The sequence below is a fragment of the Lycorma delicatula genome, chromosome 1 (assembly GCF_047948215.1).
Source record: "Lycorma delicatula isolate Av1 chromosome 1, ASM4794821v1, whole genome shotgun sequence".
In the NCBI taxonomy this organism is placed as follows: Eukaryota; Metazoa; Arthropoda; class Insecta; order Hemiptera; family Fulgoridae; genus Lycorma; species Lycorma delicatula.
The window spans coordinates 254424689-254444664 of record NC_134455.1 but is presented as its reverse complement, the minus strand read 5'-3'; the positions used below and the strand labels follow the sequence as shown (position 1 = coordinate 254444664).

Sequence of the window (19976 nt, the reverse complement as noted above, 5' to 3'; positions counted from 1 at the left end):
AGTAAAATAGAACTCATAAGGAAGCTAAGGACTTAAATGACTACGAAAAATAACGGTCTCATCGATTTTTCTATTCCGTAACAAGAGAATAATGATTTGTAATGTTGAAAATAGAGAACTTCTTCTCCGGTGGTAAGTCAATTGACTTCGTTAGTGAAGTAAATGTCAGAAATAATATTACCCATTTAAAATCAAAATTAAGGGAGAATTATGTACTATCTAAACTTTGTTTAAAAAGTATAGAATAGTTTTGTGGTTCATTACTAGTACAAAATCAGAATATTAAAATACTAAGCGTTAGAGATTTTTATAATTAATTGTAATACAAGCCGCAATTATATCTCATGAGAGCTAAGACTGCTATCTATACATATTAGTAAATGAAAAATTTTCATCGTCTGGTGACATTTTATTTATAATATAATTAGTCTTTTGAAAATACATATATATTTTATCTTAATTGTTTCATTTTATCGGACAAGCTTAATAAAAATATAATTGACAAAGAGAGTACCGAAGTGAATGTTAATACTACGATATAATAAACTATAAATAAATAGTTTTTTTTACAAAAAATTGTTTCATTTTATCGGACAAGCTTAATAAAAATATAATTGACAAAGAGAGTACCGAAGTGAATGTTAATACTACGATATAATAAAATATAAATAAATAGTTTTTTTACAAAAAATATAATTTGTGATATAGAATATGAACATGAATATAATAATAATAATAATAAAATTTTACTCTAGAGACTATACTAAAATTAATATAAGATAAATTATGCCATTATGAAATAAAATATATTTTAAGTCCGCACGAGGGTACATTAAGTGGTTATTTTAACGGTGGTTTATTTAATGAAAGCAGATTGCTAATAAATACTGAGTAACGATAAAATTTAACAATAGAAAAGTAAGCCATGATTTGAAAAGTTACATAATGTTAAAAAAATTTTAAAATCATTAACTTTCTTTTGCTCTATTTGTACTTACTCTCAAAAGGAATGAAATATGAACTAAATAGGCCTGAATTAAAATTTTTATATAAGTGAAGCCCGTACAACATGAAACTAAAGTGTTTTGTTACTTCAGCAGTAAAACTTTTACGATGGTTGAAGTTATCATAAAAAAACAGATTAGCATGTGAATGAAGATACAAAAGAAAAGTGGAATTTGTTTTTCTTACGTAAAAGAATTAATACATATCTTGCACTTCGTCACAGCTAAATGTAGACAACAAAAAAACTAGCAAAGATAAGGATAGTGGCTTTCATAATATAGTGTTACACTAGAATGTTAAGCACTATAAAATTAGAAATCAGTAAATTATGCCCAAATATAGAAGGTTTGTTGGTGACAGAATATATTTTTAAAAAAGAAATGTTTTTGTAGGTATCATATATTAACACTTTCAATTTTGGTTATTATTATTATTTGATTGTGTATACAAGTAAAACTTTTAAATATAAGTGAATACAAATACCTTACACTAATTCACAGAAAGTAATTTATATTCCCAGAAAAGAAGAAATCAAATAAAAGGCAAATATATAAGTAAATAAAAATTAAATTTTTTATTGCTTTGTAATTTCAATCTGCGTCATGTGTTTTAAGTATTTTCAATACGGATATTTTTTAAGGATTCTTGTAGAAAACCTTAATTAGTTATTTCTTATCATTAAAATTCTGTTAGTTAGCCTAAGTTGCTATCTTGTATTCAACATATCAACCACAGTTCTATGTGTATCAAGCACATGATGTACGCTAACTAAATTGGAGCACATAATTTACACGGTATATGATTTGGGGTACAGTTATTCAAAAAACCTAAGTTATTAATGTTTTGGTTTAATGAAACAGTTTGACACGTAAGTTTTCTCACCGATAATCATCGCTAATCCAAAGGAATTAGCTTGTTTAGACTTACAGTAGTCAGGATTTATTTCACAAAAAAAACATTTAATAACTCGTACCGGAATTCCAAGACATCGGTATAAAAAATCTAAAATTTAAATTTTGAAGTGGCATAACTTGAAAGAGACATGCACTGCTGATTAATGCCGTAACATGCATAAAAATAATTCGAAGACAAGAATGTAGAAAGTACACATATAGCTTCCCTACAGAATTTCTCACGTAGCTCACACAAGCGCCCACAGATCTTATGAGATGTTCGATGTTTGGCAACAGAAAATTGAGACTAACAAGATTAAAAAAAAAAAACTCTTGAAATCATCATCAAGCAATTCAGCCGCTATCAGAAAGAAAGTTCACCGCTATCTGCTAAAAGCTCAAGTTTCTCGATGCAACAAAGTTAAATCGAGAAACACCAGCAGCGAGTTGAAGAATCTAATAAATACATAGTTATTTTACGCTTTTTTAAAAACCTAGAATCACGTAGTATTACCAATTTTATACAAGCAATAATCAACTGTACCAAAATCTTGGTGATCTTACCAAGCCAATTATCCCTGATATTTCTACATTTATTTCAAAATTCGTAATTGAACTGCACCAAAATATTAATAATCAACCGTATTACCTAATAAAAATCAAACTTTATAATTAACTGAGTGTGCAACTCGTATAGCCATTCAGTAAGTTATTACCAAAAAGTATTTTATTGATATAATTGTCATTTCGTTAACAACATCCTGGGTATCACTTACCGGTAATGAAGAAAAGTCGGTGGAAATTTTAGTTACTGAGAATATAAAAGCGCGAATCTTTGCCAAATGTCTCTAGACAGTGAAAAACTAATTTCAGGTAAGAGAACAAATTTAAGGAAAGGTGGCTTGACTGTAAAGAACTTCCACACCAAAAGATCATCACAAGGATACGCGTGATAGGATAAGATTCAGCGCTTTTTTATACACGCTGGTTCGAAATAAACCTTTGATTGATTTTTTTTGTTAAATTTTTCCGGTTAAGAGTTCCCTCCAACTACTAGCAAACTGAAATTACCATGTTTAAATGTGATAAGGAGGAATGCATGTGATAAAATAAGATTTTCAAAACCAAGAGAAACTTTATAATTGGACTTCATTTTTCGTCGTAAATGTCTGTTAAATTAATCTACATTTACGACTTTGTATAACGATTATTAGCAGTTACGAAACATATTTTCATAGAATTATTTTTTAAATCGTAACTTGAAACGTTCATTAATATTTGTGAATTCATTTGCGGTCGAAAATACTTTCTTTCTGAGTTTTGTTATGTAGGAGAAGAGACGAATTTAATTAGAGAGAAGCAACGGACTTAAAAAAAATTTTTTAGCAACTGTTTGATTTGATTCTATTGTTCCAGTTATGTGAAAATTCCAATCGACACTTCACTTAAATCTATTCTTGATTCTCTGCATCCGATTTATGAATTGAGGAATTCTATACGACTTTTATGCGTTACTTACATTAAAAAAAATTGTTTTTGCTTGATCTGTATTACGCTAACGTTATAGAACAGAAAATTTTATTTATTATAATCCTGAAAAATTGACCAAAAATGATTTCTTTAGTTAAAATAAATCTGTCAAAGCATAAAAAAAGAAGACAGTTCACAATATTTTCCGTGTAGATTTAATAGTATTAGAAAGTTTGTATCGATCGAAAGAGCTCTTTAAGTAGATGGAATAGATTACACTGAGATTAATATTTATTACCCTTCAGGATTTTATATAATCAACTAAATTGTAGATAAATCGAAGAAGCTTCTAATTGCTTATTTCGCTGAATAGATAAAATGTATAAGAAGGAAGATGAAGGTGGACGGGGGATGTAGATAGAGGAACGGCAGGCATTGAAACATGTTTTATTTATGATGAGAGTCGGTTGCGGGATTGTGAGGTTGAATCATTCTGAAGTAGCTTCCCTTGCCACAATATATCATTCCTCTTTCCACTACCATCTTACTTCCAAGCCATGACCGGCCAATGATTTCATTTTAATTCTGATTCTACTTTTATTCAAAAAGTTCTTTTTTATCACTTCACTTTTCTTTACTTATTGACGGATTTTCTGTACTATATAAAACAATTTCTTAATATTTTTTTTGAGGAGTAAACTTAAAAGAAAAAATTTTTTTAATAAATTTTTGTGCATTTGGAGAATATAAAGCTTCTGAGGATTGCAAAACTATCCAAGTTTAATATATAAATAATGATCAATATCAACGAACAGTTTTCCAGTCTGTTCAATTAAGAATGTTAATTTAACATCTTAAAAAATTGTTACATATAAATAATGCTCAAATAAACCAGCTTCTTGCTAAACTATCTCGTATATTATACTGCAACTCATATCAGGTACTATTTATTTTTTATTTTTTAGTATAAAGGTCTAGTCGTTAGTAAACTAATAAAAACATATAAAAAAGGCCTTCACATACCTGCCATTAAAAATTTATATCATGGTCACTTAAAGAAGCTTGAAGAAACTTAAAATTAAAGATGACAAAAAAAATTTCCATCTTACAATTCTTTGTATAGAATTTACTAATTAAAAAATGTTATTTATTTTTTTTGTGAGTTAAGGCCTGTAAGTCTTTAACAGATAAGTCAACGATAAACAGGTAACATAATAAAATCAGGTGTAGTAATATGTATGCAATTCAATATGTAAAATATTAACAATATGTGTAATATTAACCTATATATTTAATTAGCTATGTCAGTCAGACACCATAATAAAATACAGATCCATATTCTGTCATTATACAACACAGCCTAAAAAAAAAAAAATAAATTATATGGATTCAAAACTGGATTTTCATCGAATTTTAAATTGCTAAAATACGTTCACGAAAAATAGTGTTTTTTTTTTTAATTTGTAGTTAAAGATTTGGTAGTAGTAACATAACTTTCTCTTGCCTATTATAACTCCAGAGTTAAGGATTTAAAGAAATCAGAGCTCCTTCGTTTCAGTAATAAATATAAGTGGATCACCATTAATTGAACTCTGAAATAAATTACAAACGCTCCACCACATCTGTCAAGAATGATTCAATACTCCCGTTTGATCTATCCACCGTTGAAAAATAAAAGTTACACGTTAAAATTTTGTATTCATACTGCAAAATTATTATACAAATATATTTTTCTCTCTTTTTTTGAGTTCCGGTAAAACTTGTAAACCTAGTTTAAAATATTTTAAAAGACAAGGTTTTCTTAAAACTTGATATTTTATTTTTAACTGAAAGAAGCGATAAAAATGATGCGGAAGTAATCTAATACTCAACCAATCATTACCGTCTTGATTAATGATACAGGTCATGAGGTGAACCGCCATCGATACTTGTGATAAGTTACACGATTAAAACAAATAACTTTATACCGATATGACAACGGTATGTTTATAACACTACATTTACGAATCATTTTAATGGTACCGCGATTTCCCGGAAATCATTTACTAGAATTTTGGACTTCTTTTTTGTGAAAATCATACTAACCGTGTTAGCCAAAAAAACTGTTTCGTTAAATTAACTACTAAGTTACAAATATTTTCAGGTAACATGTAATCTGTTTATTTGGTAAAAGGTCCTGACAGCACTGTGCTTCAGACTATCAGAAATTACGCGTCATGGCTGAAGATATAATCTGTATACTCTAGTTACAAGGAAATAAAAGTGTATTTTTATAATAAAGTAAAGAATGTTAAGTTTCTTATACACACAGATAACATATAGTGTTAAGTTTTAAATTTCCCAGGATTTTTCTACTCAGATTTCAATTTTGGGTAGGCTATGTTCATTTCGTTTATTAACCCAAATGAATCTGTCAGATAGTAACCTATTCGAATGAATAACTATTCAGTCATACCCACAGTTCTGCGTCAGTATCATTAAGAAATTAAGGTAATCATCATTTTTTTAATTCGTTTATAACACCTTAACCGTTGTTAACCCTTATATTTTTTTATTGTGAGCTGAATAAATACATTACAATAATAATTAATAGTATTTATAATCAATAAAAATTTAATTAAAGTTAAAAAAGTAATAAATTTTAAATACAAAAATAAAACCCTATAATACATCTTTGTGCTTTTTCCACTATAACTGACTAAAATACATGCTATTGAATACGTTCTATTTGTACATGGCAAGTTAATCTTTGTCCTTAATATTCATAAAAATTCATCTTCGACAATAAACATTAAAATTTTTTCCACAAATGTGGAACAAATTTTAATAATTATTGTCATAAATTTACAAAAGTTAAAAACATTGCAAACCAAAAAAGACGGTTTTCGAGCAACAATTTTTTCAGTTTTACTTCGGATATTATCAAAACTACTAGATATATAGCTCTGGAACCTCTTTTATTAAACTTTACAGATCAAACCCATAGAAGACCTTTAATTTCGCCCCTCGATTAAAGTTCTAAAGATTTCAGTACGAACTCATTTCACCGAGGGAGGTGAATTCCGGACGAAATCGTTCGCTAGCCGAATCTCGCTAATGAAATGTTTCCAGACCTATGTTTACGTGAACGCTTTCATTATTTTGATAAGAGGAGTACACCTATGAATTGCGTCGGTTTCCTCATGGGCGACTCTGCGTACTGAATGCAATTATAACTTTTATCATTTTATTTTATAATAATTAAGAAAAAAGGTTTCACAGAATTTTTCTCTTCATAAAAATTGCAGCTTTTAGGACCCGTTTATTCGACTTTTGAGGTCAAAAATCATAAAAAAATCTATCAAGTTTACCTTTTATATAACTCCTTAAATATTTCAATATGACCTCATTTAACCGGGAAAACTGAAATCCGGATGAAATTTTTCTTTAGCTATAGTTCGAAAAAGCGTTTTCGGACATACGCTTTATATGAACTTTTTCCTTATTTAAAGTTCCAAGAATCCATTCTGTATACGTATATATAGGTACACACACACACACACACATATATATATATATATATATTTCAGTATATATATATATATATATATATATATATATATACTGAAAACATTACTGATACAGTTTTTTTACAATCAAACACTATTTAGAGTCATCTGACATTCAGGACGATTACAATTTTCGTGAACTGATACAATCGACTTACATTACTTGGCATACAATAGTTAACTTGGCGATATTAATAAATAAATAATCTTTCTTATTTATTCTTAGAATTATTTATTTATTAGAAAATATTAGAAGATTATTAACAGATTTATTAAAAAATATTATTTCTTTCTTATTATTATTATTTTCTGAATAAAAAGAAAAATGAATTTTTATATTTATTCTTTTCCTTTTTTAGAACAGAATACAACTTACTTAATCTTTTTCCTATTTGGAACTTTTATAGAATTCATGAATAACTCACTTACCTTATTATTATGAAGTATCTCGACATTATTTTAACTCCTGTAATAATAAATAAATAATCAGTTAATTGTGACAAATAATAAATATATATTAATATAAATATTGCTTAAAGGAAATTATAGTATGTTTTATGCACTGAACACACAACTTACCTAATAACCGCTTTTGCAACTATAAAATATATAAGAAATATTTTCTGCTTGGGATAGAAAGAATTTTCTGCTATTGCACAAAATAATACAAATAAATAACATTTTCAATGAATATTACAATGTTCAACTATAAATTAATTTAGCAGAATTTTCTAAAAGAAAGAATATAAATCTGTAAAAATTATTTGTTTTATTTGGAAGTAAAACTACTGAAGAATCCTGTCGACTATTACTGATATCTTTTTAGAAGAAGTCTATTAGAAAGACGTACTATGAATATATTGATTTAAGTCGGTATATGTTATATAACTTTTCATATATAATCATGAAAGAAGTGCAATATTGACTGTTTATTACTATGGAGAAGGTGCTATATCCCGTGGTCATTGCTCTTGTTAACCTCTGAATTTTTTTCGTTTAATGAATTAAAACAAACGTCGCTCCGTTTGGATTTTTTTAGGAATTATGTAATTTTTTCTCACCACTCTTGTGATAAAGAATTAGGCATGATTTTTTTTTTTTAAATTGTACTCTTAGTCGAATTTTCTTAAAAAGATTAAGATGACAATATCAGTTGGTGTTTCTAACTAAAGATTATTTTTCAAATACTAAATCTTATTAAATCAATAGTTAAAGCAGTGACTGATGTTAATTTTTCAGGTTTAATTTTAAACTTTATTATATCTATTTGCATTCTTTCCTTAAACTGGTTTTCTTTCAACTAAAGCGCAACTAAACTTACTTTTTACTAACGCTAATGAAGTATTTTTATATCATAACAGTTTTTGAAAATGCGCCACTATCTGGTCATGTGAAAAAGGAATGGAAATACATTTTGATTACATATTACACACTTTTTTTTATGAAAAAAACATCTTCTTAAAAAAGATTGACTTAATATTGATTCTAATATTTTTATTATTAAATTTAATATTATTATTATTAATATTTATTATATATTTATTATTACCTAAGTTAGTTTTTTAACAACAAAACCAGTAACTCTGGCTCTATTAGAAAGTAATGCCTCAAATTTTGTTGTTCTGAATATCCTTTAGAAAAATATAAACTTTGTTTCACAAAATTCAGCTTACAAGTTTCAAAATTTCCTCTATAAAATGCAACCCCCAGAAATACTATTTACAAATTCTCAGGAACTTTTCTAATGAAATCCAGTTTGAAATTATGAATTACAAAAACTTTTTTAACATATATATAACTGTTAATAATAATAAAAGAATAAGATAATTGTAATCGTACATCAATAAGAAGAATAAGAATCTTAATAATATATATATATATACATACATTTATTTAAATTACCAAGTAAAACCTCATTTCATTCATGGTGTGATAAAAACAAAAATAAACTTAAAGAGGTAGGTTTTAGGTTGAGAGTGCAATAAATTTTTTGTATAAAAAAATTATCTGAAAGAACTCCAGGATCTTGAATATGTCAGAAGCGGAAGCAATAATTTTTATGTACGCAGAGATTAAGTTTAGTTCTTTCTTAGTTTATCCATTTTTCCTGTTTATTCTCACACTTTTCAAAATTAGAATATTTAAGCCTTAAATCAATTTTGTTATCACTGGTTTATAAAAATGTCTGTACCTTTTCAGATCGTGAATGAAACGCACATTGTGGTTATGCCGTTGTCATGAGAATGGTTATTCTGAAAAATCTAATGGCAAGCTAACAAAATACATCTGGACTTTTGAAGTATGCAAATAGGATAATTCAAAATAAAATTTTCAATTTAAATCAAAGATTTATAAATTGTTTTGACATCATAAATATCTAAAATAAAGTTTAAAACCTTTATAAAATTTAGATCATACTCTCCAAATTTTTCCTATTCTTGACCTATCCTGCTATGACATTCCACCCTATTACTATCAGATTGTCATCTTTACGTATTTAATTAGATAACCTGATTCTTGACTTTGTATCTTCTCAACTTCTGCTGAAGAGGCTGGGAGGCGTATAAATCAGCAGTATTGTCGTAAGCGCAGCTATTGTTGTTTGGGTTTTAAATCGACCATGATTAAAAAAATTATTTCACTGCGCTGCTTATAACATCTTTGTATAATTTTTTTAGTTTTTTCTACTTTTTTATTTCCATTTCTTAAATTTTTATCAATTAATCTATATTTCCCTGACTAAAACCCTCGTTTGTGTTTCCACCTTTTTTGAATCTCTAGTCTCTCCATTTCCTGTTTTAGATTATCTGGTCTGCTATTTTTAAGATTTAAACAATCCACTAGAAGAATGGGTTTTGCATTTATATGTTACGAAATTATTATAATAATCTTTAAACTAAATGCTTATAATACTTAATATACATACTTGTTTTCATCTGCAATGATATCTGGCCCTTTTTTAATATTACAACAGATAATATTATTCTATGTAAATTTGAACTGCTGCTTCTAGCAATATACATTTCTAACGAAAACGTAATGTAACATATTTCTGCGGTTAGAATAGGATATCAATTCTACTTGTTACTACCTGTAACTTTATGATGATAAAATTTGCAGCAGGTATCTATAATCGACGGTCTTACCCTTGAGACAGGGTAGCTTATGTTGGAATAATGTTACCGATAGCTAATATTTTACTCTTCACTATCGTAAATATATTCTTCCTTTACTACGTTATTATTCATATCAAAAATTATACTTTTTATAATCCTCTATTTTTATAGCGGTTCACGGACCGGAACTTTAACTTATCCATTTTTAACGGATTTCTAAACAAAACACGTTGAATTAGAACTAATTATTGGCTGTAATATCTAAAGAAATTATGTTTTAAAAACGATCGAACTATTTAAATTGATTACTATACAAAAATGCACTTTACGAATTTATTACATCCAAATTATTTATCAAACACACAGGGAATGACTCCACTATAACAATATTTACAAAATTAATATAATAAAGAGACAAGCAAATAAATTTAATTTACAAAGAGATTCTTAAAACATTGCTTCTATTTCCAAATACATTGTGCAACTTTATTATACAAGACAGTAGTGCTTTCTTATTAAATGCAAATATAATTTCCGTGGATCACCAGCATGAATGTTTTCTTAATTATAAATCAACTACAGAACCCATCATACAGTCCTTTTTCCATTGGATCGCTATTCGGTATCAAGGGGAGGATAGCGTTAAAAAGTGGGCCGGCTGACCCCAATCTGTCAACCCTCTTTAAGTGTAGGCAAGCGCTAACTTTCAGCGACATTTCTAACGCACAGTTTTTCAAATGGTATGTATAGAAATGTATATAGACACTTAGAATTAAAATCGATTCAAATATTTAATATATATATATATATATATATATATATATATGTGTGTGTGTGTGTGTGTGTGTGTGTGTGTGTGTGTGTGTGTAAAATGGAAAGATATTTTATTAAATGTATATTTTTATAACTATACTTCGTAGATTATATTTATATATATATAAACATATACATGAAACTAAAACTTTTATATCTAATAGTTATATATATATTGCATATATAAATATAACTTGTAAGCACACTTTGTCGATTACAAAATGTGTTCGCTAAAATTATACTTTCTATAAAACGCGCCCGCACATACACACATATAAAAAACGATATATATATTAAATTTAAATCTAAAAGATACATGAATATTTGGTTAAATAAGAACCATAATTCGTAAAATTGGTTAAAATATCTCTAATTTTTTTCGTAATATAAAGTAAAATGAACTCGAAGAGAAAATCTATTTATTATAAAAAGTTATAGTTAATAAAATATTCTTCTATAATATATATACATGTTAACATTTTATAAGTTCTCTTAACAATGTTTGAAATGAAATTTCCTCTCGTGTAGTCAAAATATATTTTAACAAACGTAAAAGTATGTATATTGTATTAATCAAAGTGCCACAATAATTCATATCTGAAACAAAGTGGGTAAATAAACTTCTTTCTCAAACACATAAAACTCTTGTTATTTTAACATAGTATAATTTCTTTCATTATAGACTACCCAAAAACCAAATTTTTTAACCTATATCAACCTAGGAAAGGCGTTGTTCTATGTTTGGTAAATTAAAATTATATATTAAATCTACAGAAACTTGTATTTATAATAAAATTCCACATTTTTCACATAATCAACGTAACAAAAAAATTAGACGTTTCTTATTTGGGTCCCACAAAAGTTTTCTTCTTCAAATCAAAATCCGTAATCGAATTTTTACATCGCATAGAGCTATGTTAAATGCAATATTACAACACAACCGATTTATCACCCAAATAAAAATTTATAAAATACTGTTGCAACGTCCACGGGACGCCATTAGTTAACAGCGTTGCGGTAGATTTTAGAGCGAGGGTGGACTGTGTGTTCATAGGTGATGAATGAAGACAACACATTGTTGATTACTGAAGGATTGTTTATTGCATGCCGTCTTGGCGGTTTAAAAGAATTTTGTAACATAACACTTGTATCTTATAACTTATCTTTAAAGATAGCAAACATAAGCTAAATAAAACTTAAAGTAATGTTCATCCAAACAAGAATTGAGAGTCCATCCGGACACGACTGCCTTGGGTCAGGTATGAGTAGACTGGTATAAGACGCTACGTACAGTGCTTGAGGGAGCAGCTTGTGACGTAGAGTGGCGTGATAATCTGGTGACCATAGTTTGCTGTGGGCACCCTAGCCACCGCTAGGTTTCAGCACCGGACGGAAGAGTGGGTGAAATCGTAACAAATACATAATATGTAGAATTTAACAATATAAGACAAATTCATAACACAAGAATAAAGAATACATAGGTGTGTGTGTGTGTGTGTGTGTGTGTGTGTGTGTGTGTGTGTGTGTGTGTATGTGTGTGTGTGTATCCTTAAATTTAAATTTGCAACATGATTTTAAGGCATCAACCAGAAAAATCAAAAACTTGTTCGCTAGTTGAGGTAGAAGACGAGTATAATTTAAAAAGAGAAATACTAAGATAAGAATAAATCCTTTAAAATTCTAAAGGGGTTACTGTTTCATTGTAAAGATGGACCATCCCACAAATAGGAGTGTGTTGTATCTAGGACTTCACTTAGATCTGCATTTGACCTGGAAGTGTCACGTGAGGATGAAAAGAAAACAACTAAACGCGAAGTATAGGGTACTGCATTCGCTGCTAGGAAGAAAGTCACACCTCACGTTGTAAAATAAAGTTCTGATTTATAAAGTTATCCTAAGATGACTCTGGACTTATGGCGTAAAATTGTGGGGAACAACAAGTAATAGTATCGTAGATATTCAACAAAAAAACAAAAAAATTACCGTGTCGGGAACCATCTGTATAAACTACATCTCGATTCAGGCTATTTACAGTAATAAAAAATGTGTTTTGTAAGATAACCGGATTTCTGTCTTTTTCCTCTGACGGGGAGTCTCATTATTTAAAACTTTGGGGGTTGGCGTCCCCAGGGTCCTAGACTTTGCTGCTACTCTTCCCACTACACACAGAGCTGCAGAACACATTACACTATACACCTACACTACACCAAGAACAATACACTAATTACAAATTACACCCTTACACAATTACACAATAGTTTACGTTGTTTCTTCTTTCTCTTACACTCGGCGTTGTTGCGACACCTAACGAAATGCAACCGTAACCCAAAGTGGAAACTCTTCACTTCCGATGGGTGGATGTATCTTCGTAGTGAGTCTTGAACGATGTCCTCTGGGAACCTGGGTGAACCCAGTTGTATTTAGATTTAGTTCCAGTACGCGTGCGCTCTGCTGGAGTCACACGGGCCACTCCTCTAAGGATGCTCGATGCAATCCGTTATTCATTCATTCATCCGTCTTACCACAGGTGCGTTTCGCTCAAGCCCCGTGGTAAGTCTGCTGGTGGACAGCGGTGAGCTTTCTCATTGAAGTAGGCGGAATCAGATTACATGCTCCAGTGTGGTTTGTATTAAAGCGCAACCAGCTCATTGAACCTTTGATGCGGTATTCTCCAATCAGCATGTTAATCGATACCAGGAACAACCGAGATCTACTGCTCAGCTAAGCATTCAGAGCTTAGCGCCTTTTCTCAGCTCCGTATATACAATCACCTCTCAGGCCTTACTGCCGTTCGATGATATTACCCCCTTAGCAGCCTTTTATCGTTAATTACTACTTTGATATTTGTCAGTATGATAAAAAGAACAGAAATCCCGTTATCTTACAGAACGAATTTTATAACATTATATATAGCATTAATGCTGATATTACAGTTTAGGCGAACGGCTCTAGAATATTAATTCTTTTGGCTGGGCTTTGTGGTTGGCAACAGAACACAGATATTTAACCTTCCCAGCATCACCAGTATTTTGTTGTAGATCTTTATACCATTAATAAGGCCTTACATGTCATTAGCCCAAAATTTCGACATTTTTTTGGTTGAGTGTCTTAAAGGCGATTATTGACGTTTACTTTATTGTCCATAAGATTCATCGTGTCATTTCGAAAATGAATCACTGTAATACAACAATGGGAGTTTGTTGGATTCTCAGCCATATTAGGATTTTAGGCAACAAGCGCGCTGATGGTGCGGCAGAGGAAGTTTTTTCACACTCCTTTCACCATTCGCGTCCCTTCGAACGACTTGGCTGTTTTCTAAATAGGATGCGGCAAAGTGTGTTTGATGCTAATATTAACAATAAACTTCGTCCAACTAAGAACACTTTGTCACCGTGGAGCTCCTCAAGCAGAAGTAACCGTCGAGAGAAGGTTATTATCTGCCGTTTGCGAATAGGGTACACTAGGGTTATTCATGAATATGTGATCATGCAAACAGATACACCCGTTTGTGTACGCTGCGATTGCTAACTAATAGTACACCACATCCTTTTGGATTGTATCTGTTATGCGGCATTGCCTAGCGACTAACATGCGAAACATTCTAGCAGGTAATGAAATGTTGTTATCTTATTTTTTACGGTTTCTTAGGGCCGTCCGTTTATATTCAAGTATTTTATCTGCTGTAGTTTGTTTCAGCTATTCATGCCATCTGCCGTAAAACAGATGATAATTTTACAACTCTAATTGAGATACATAATCTGTTATATCTTTTTTTATAACAATAAACATATCGTGTCCGGGCGATGATAACGCGGAAGCGTTTATCGCCCAGAAAAAAATTGTAATTTTTTATATTAACTAAGACTAAAGCAATAATTCACGAGAGAAAGCCGCCAAGGGTAGTAATAATTTTGAGTAACAGGCGGCACTGGATTACCTTTTTCTTCCTTAAAATGTATCCTATTGAAATATATTAGTAATGGAAGGAAAGGTAAGCTGTAAAAATAAAAACAGTTTTGGTATTTGTCTCTCTATAGATTACTCATCTACTTCATAATATGTAGTTTTAAAAATTTTATTAAATTCTTTGAATATTTAATATGAAACTACGCTACCAATTATATAAAGCATTAAAAATACATCATGTTCTAATTTTGTTTAGATTAAAATTTCAATGTGATTCGACATATATCTATCAGTAAGAGCTAATAATTTAGGAATAACGTCAACTACAGAAGTTTAATCAAGTTTTTCCTCCAATTTTTTTAAAGTTCTTACGTTTGTTTAATAATCTAAATTTCCAGAAACCGATCGATGAATTTATGTTTGAACTACATGAAGTTTGTTTATTAATTCTCTAGAATAATGATTAATTAGTTAAGAGTAGTGTAAACAGATAGTAAGATATTTTCAGATAGGAAATTAATAAAGGTATTTTGTCAACATTTGACTAATCAACACTTTTGCTATACGATCAGGAATCTTGTTGTTATGGTAACAGATCAGTAAAAGAATTTACGGAATACGTAAATATTATTACGTCGAATTTAATCAATTCTGTAACTAATTCTGGCTGTTATCTTTCTAGGGAAGAATCAGATTTTTTTTAAAACTAAAACGCTAACTTTTATTACTATAAAAAGAGCACTATATGGCAACTTATGATGTATTATTATAAACCTCAAATTAACTTAAAAAATTAATATTAAAATTAAAAATAAAATTATATAAATATAACCATGCAAACATTTAATTTAATAATTATATATATGATTACAATGAGGAATACAGTAGTGGGGAGGCATTCATTCAAACAACTTTAAGCCCAATCGACACACTTAAGTAAATTTCTTCCTTCAGACAGGAAGCCAACCAGAGCAGATGATTAAATTCCAGTGACATAAGTATATATAGATACTGTAATATAGTAAAGAAGTTGTAATAAAAAATAAATTAAACTTTGAATTCAATGACCCTAATAATCTGCACCTTTACAGAAAAAAAGTGACACTAATCAAGTACGCCCATAAACACCACCCAACGGGTAAAAAATTTAACCCGATGTTGAATGGATGGAATGAAACAACTAAAACATACGTTAAAATTTTTTTATTATAAACATAAGTAAATAAGTATTTTACTTGTTTTGTTTCGTTAACAAGCTTATTATTAATACTTATTAGTTGTGAAATGGATATAGCGTTCCTAACGTGATTAAAAATTTACTAGGTAAAGCGATAAAATAGAAAAATATTTTGCTGCAACTATCAGATAAAAAAATTGTATTTTCTTTTCTTCGAAAATTAAAGTTCATAAATTTTGTAGTAGAATGTAGGTTGAAAACGAGCTGTTGCGCCCAACTGAAGGATTCCAGTTTTCCTATTTTTCATTAACAATGGATGCAGCCATCAATCTTTTCTCTTCTTGTTCTGTAAAATATATTGCTTCTTTTGTAATTAAACTTTTTGGCATAAAAAAATGTTTGTATATCTGAAGTTTAAATCGTTAAATAGTTTTTTACCGTCAATAGTTGACGGTAAAAACTATTGACTTTCCGTCAATAGTTTTTTTTTCAAATTTATGCTAAAATCGATTAAATTTTAAAATTATTATCTATTGAACAATTACCTTGAAAACCTGCAGAGAGGTTTGTAGGTATTGCCCTCTAAATTACAGACAAATAACTAATTTAGAACGGTGAACAAATAAGCCTTTGTTGACTAGATGTCGACAACGTACATGTCAGTGTTCAGCAGGACGTCATGTAAACGCTTATTTTACATCATCCAAACCCAACCGCATCATTCAAACATAACAGTACCGAAATTTAACCCTCTCCTTGCTACTTCACCTAACCATTTTCACTGCCTTAGTCGTTACATTGAAAATCCGATTAACTGCTACTTTCTTTTCATTTTGTAACAACTAAAAGAATAAAAATGCTCAAAAATTAAAGTTCAAAGAGTTTTCTGAAGCAAGAGTTAGATAATGGAAATTTATTTTTTATCGTTTGACAAGCTTGATATACTACTCACAATACATCAGCACCTTTTTAGTTCATTTAATATTATTAGTTAGAAATATATAAATTAGGTACTATGCGCTCTGTATGTTACACAATAAAGTATTGTACAATTATGTTTCAATAAAAATAAATCTTTGTGATACTATTAATTTGCATTTTAACTAAATCTGTTTTAATTTTCTTAGCTTTTTCTGTTGAAGAATTTTCTATAAAAAATGAGCTTGAAATAAGCAAGTAACATATTCATTCGATTGCCAAAAGGTATAGTTTTCACTAACCAGAGCTCTTACTACACAAAGTAATTTTACTTCGTGCTCTGGAACCACCAATGATTCACAAAGAAAAGAAAATTAATTTACGTATATGTAGCTTGAAGGTGAGCAGAAAACGGTCTAACAAAATAGTTTCTTGTGTATAAAATTCTTTATACAAAACAGGTTGTTCATGCCGTATGGATGGAGATCTTATAACATTCTCCGATGGATGGGGAGAACGACACAAAAATCAAACTTTGACTGAAGTGTTGAATTTTTTATCCTAAATTTGACCCCATTGATAACCTTTAATCGGAAACTTGGGCGAGTCGAGAGAAAATGAAAGAACAGTGAAACAGTAAAAATAAAAATTGTTTAAATATATGAAACCATTGTTTCTTATTTCGGGTAATTACGATAACGTAATTAGAAAACCGTTAAAAATGTGTTGAAACTCCTCATTTCGATAATTTTAATTTTCTTCAGTAAAAGGATTATATTTTATATAATATTGAAGAAATAAAATTAGAGTAGAACTAATTTGTAAGGTAGGTGTAGAACAATATTTAGACGAGAGAAAGACTACTGGATGCGTAGGAATCCGCAGATAGCAAACAGAGAATGTTTTTACGTACGAGAGCTCTGTAAAACTTTACCGTACATGTTCAGGTGGACCCCGATTATTAAAAGAAAAACTAATCGAATGATATATGTTTGATAGTAGTTTCAGTTCGTTATGATTATTTTATAAACCATTTGATAAATACGTTGTTTGTATATATGTCTACCCTTTCTGACGTTAACCCGAAGTAAATATGTTAATACTTTCTGCGTCTTGATTTACCCCACAAAAAATAAATAAAATTATCGGAACTTAAATTTCCTACTAATTCGTTTCAATTAGCGAATCAATTCTACAAATCTGAGTCAACTTTGCAATAAATAAAGTTTAATGATATCAAGTTGGGATTGACTACAAGAACAACAAAATTGTTCAGAATGAATTACAAATATTATAGGTAATAAAATCATTTATAATAATCATTTATAGGTAATAATCATTTTAATAATAATATTCGAATAAAATGGTGAGAAGTTATTTCCTTAACCACCTAAACGAGAAACCTATTTCCCTGCACAGAATAAAATTTATGACTTCAGCAACCAAACCAAGGACAGCCTTTAAAACTAAAAAGGAGGTTTTTCTACTTTTCTGCAATCACATAAGCCTAAATTACGTTTTTTTTTCTTTTAGCAACACAAGGATTTTATATAACTAAAAATAATATAAAAATAGTAGGCCAGGGAATCTGAGAAAAGGAAGCAATAACAGGAATATTTTCGTCAATAACAGGAATATTTTGTTTGTAATAACACATCAAGAGCTCTCAATAAACATATCCTTTACTTCTTTATTCTGTTCAGTATGTAGATTAATGTATTGTGAGTACCACTGCACTTACAGAAGGAATTTTTGCTGGCATTTTTTGGTACCGCAAGTGCTTTATATTTATCACAGCCATTAATAAAACGATAAAGGTATTAAAAACCAACAAATACGTTAATCAATTCTGCCTTATAGGCAGATTTATATTCTTCTACCCAAAACTTCACAGCTTCTATTCCGTATGAAGTAATAAGTATTTTAAAGCAAGTCTATTTTCTAACAGTAGGTTTTATATAATAATCAGCATTATACAGAGTGAACTATGAAAACAAAAAATTCATTTAAGAAGTATAAAAACAATGACTTGATATATTAAAGAAAACAACCCTGAGCATACGTTTTGAATCTATATATTATTTTTGCAGTTATTTATTGTATTTATGCAAATTAAATTCGATCTAAAATACCAAAATTGAATAAAATATTAAAGAGCCGTCACACAAAACATTGAAAAAAATGAATTAGTCAAGACATTATAAAAATATTATACTATTTAGAATTACTTATAAATGAATAACTCATTTATATTTTATTTTTTCCAGTGATATATAATAACGGAGATGTATGAGTAATAACGCAAAACGCCCAGTCAATCCACAGCAGTAAACAACAAACGATGTGTAGACAGCAAATTATTTTATATATTCGTATATGTCTAGTAGTTACTACTTTCGTACATACATATTTCGTAAGAAAATAAAAATTTACATGAATCTCCATTAAAATAAATTTACATGCATTAATTCATATTCAATGAAAAATTTTATCAACGGAAACGTAATACCCATTTTTTCCTGTTTTATGAATATATAACACCGCTTAATCGACCAACTTAGTTTTTATTTTTGTGGGACGAACTTCTAAACCAGACATTCTTTTTTAAATTATAGTTACGCCAATACTGGCGAATTATCAGAGCACTGTAGGCAATAAATCAAGACCTCAGAAGAGAGGTATTTTATAAATCATCTGCAAATTTTGGTTGCATATCAGTTCAAACTGCTATCCGCTGCCAAAAGTTCTCCTAAAAATTACGAGTATAATAAATGTTAAGTAACGTTAATAATTTTATTTAACTGATAAACTAAAACTAAATAAATTTATTTTCCTTACGATTTTTATTAGTTCTTTTTTTGTTCAATATAAGACAATTAAGAAGAAACTCCTGTCTATAAAAAAAGTTTAAATTATGTTAATAAAATTTATTTAAAATCTAATCGGAAAGATTTTATCTTGATATACTAACGTTTATTATAAATGTTAGTATAATTTAAATAGATCCTATTAAAACTTTGTTAAAGGTAACCTCCGCGAGAAATACTGAAGAAATTTCATTAAAAATTAAACAAGGAAGGAAATCTGTGGAACTTAAAGTAGGGTTTTCCTTCATAATATGATGACTACC

General features: G+C 29.2%; 1 long non-coding RNA gene across 1 annotated transcript in view; it reads right to left on the bottom strand.

Annotated features, from left to right (window-relative positions):
- The window catches only part of LOC142318293 (uncharacterized), a 123477-nt gene that overhangs the window by 15569 nt on the left and 87932 nt on the right, over window positions 1–19976 (bottom strand). Inside the window, exon 2 of the long non-coding RNA XR_012754868.1 lies at window positions 7346–7382. This is a non-coding gene — a long non-coding RNA (uncharacterized LOC142318293). The remainder of the gene's footprint in view (window positions 1–7345; window positions 7383–19976) is intronic.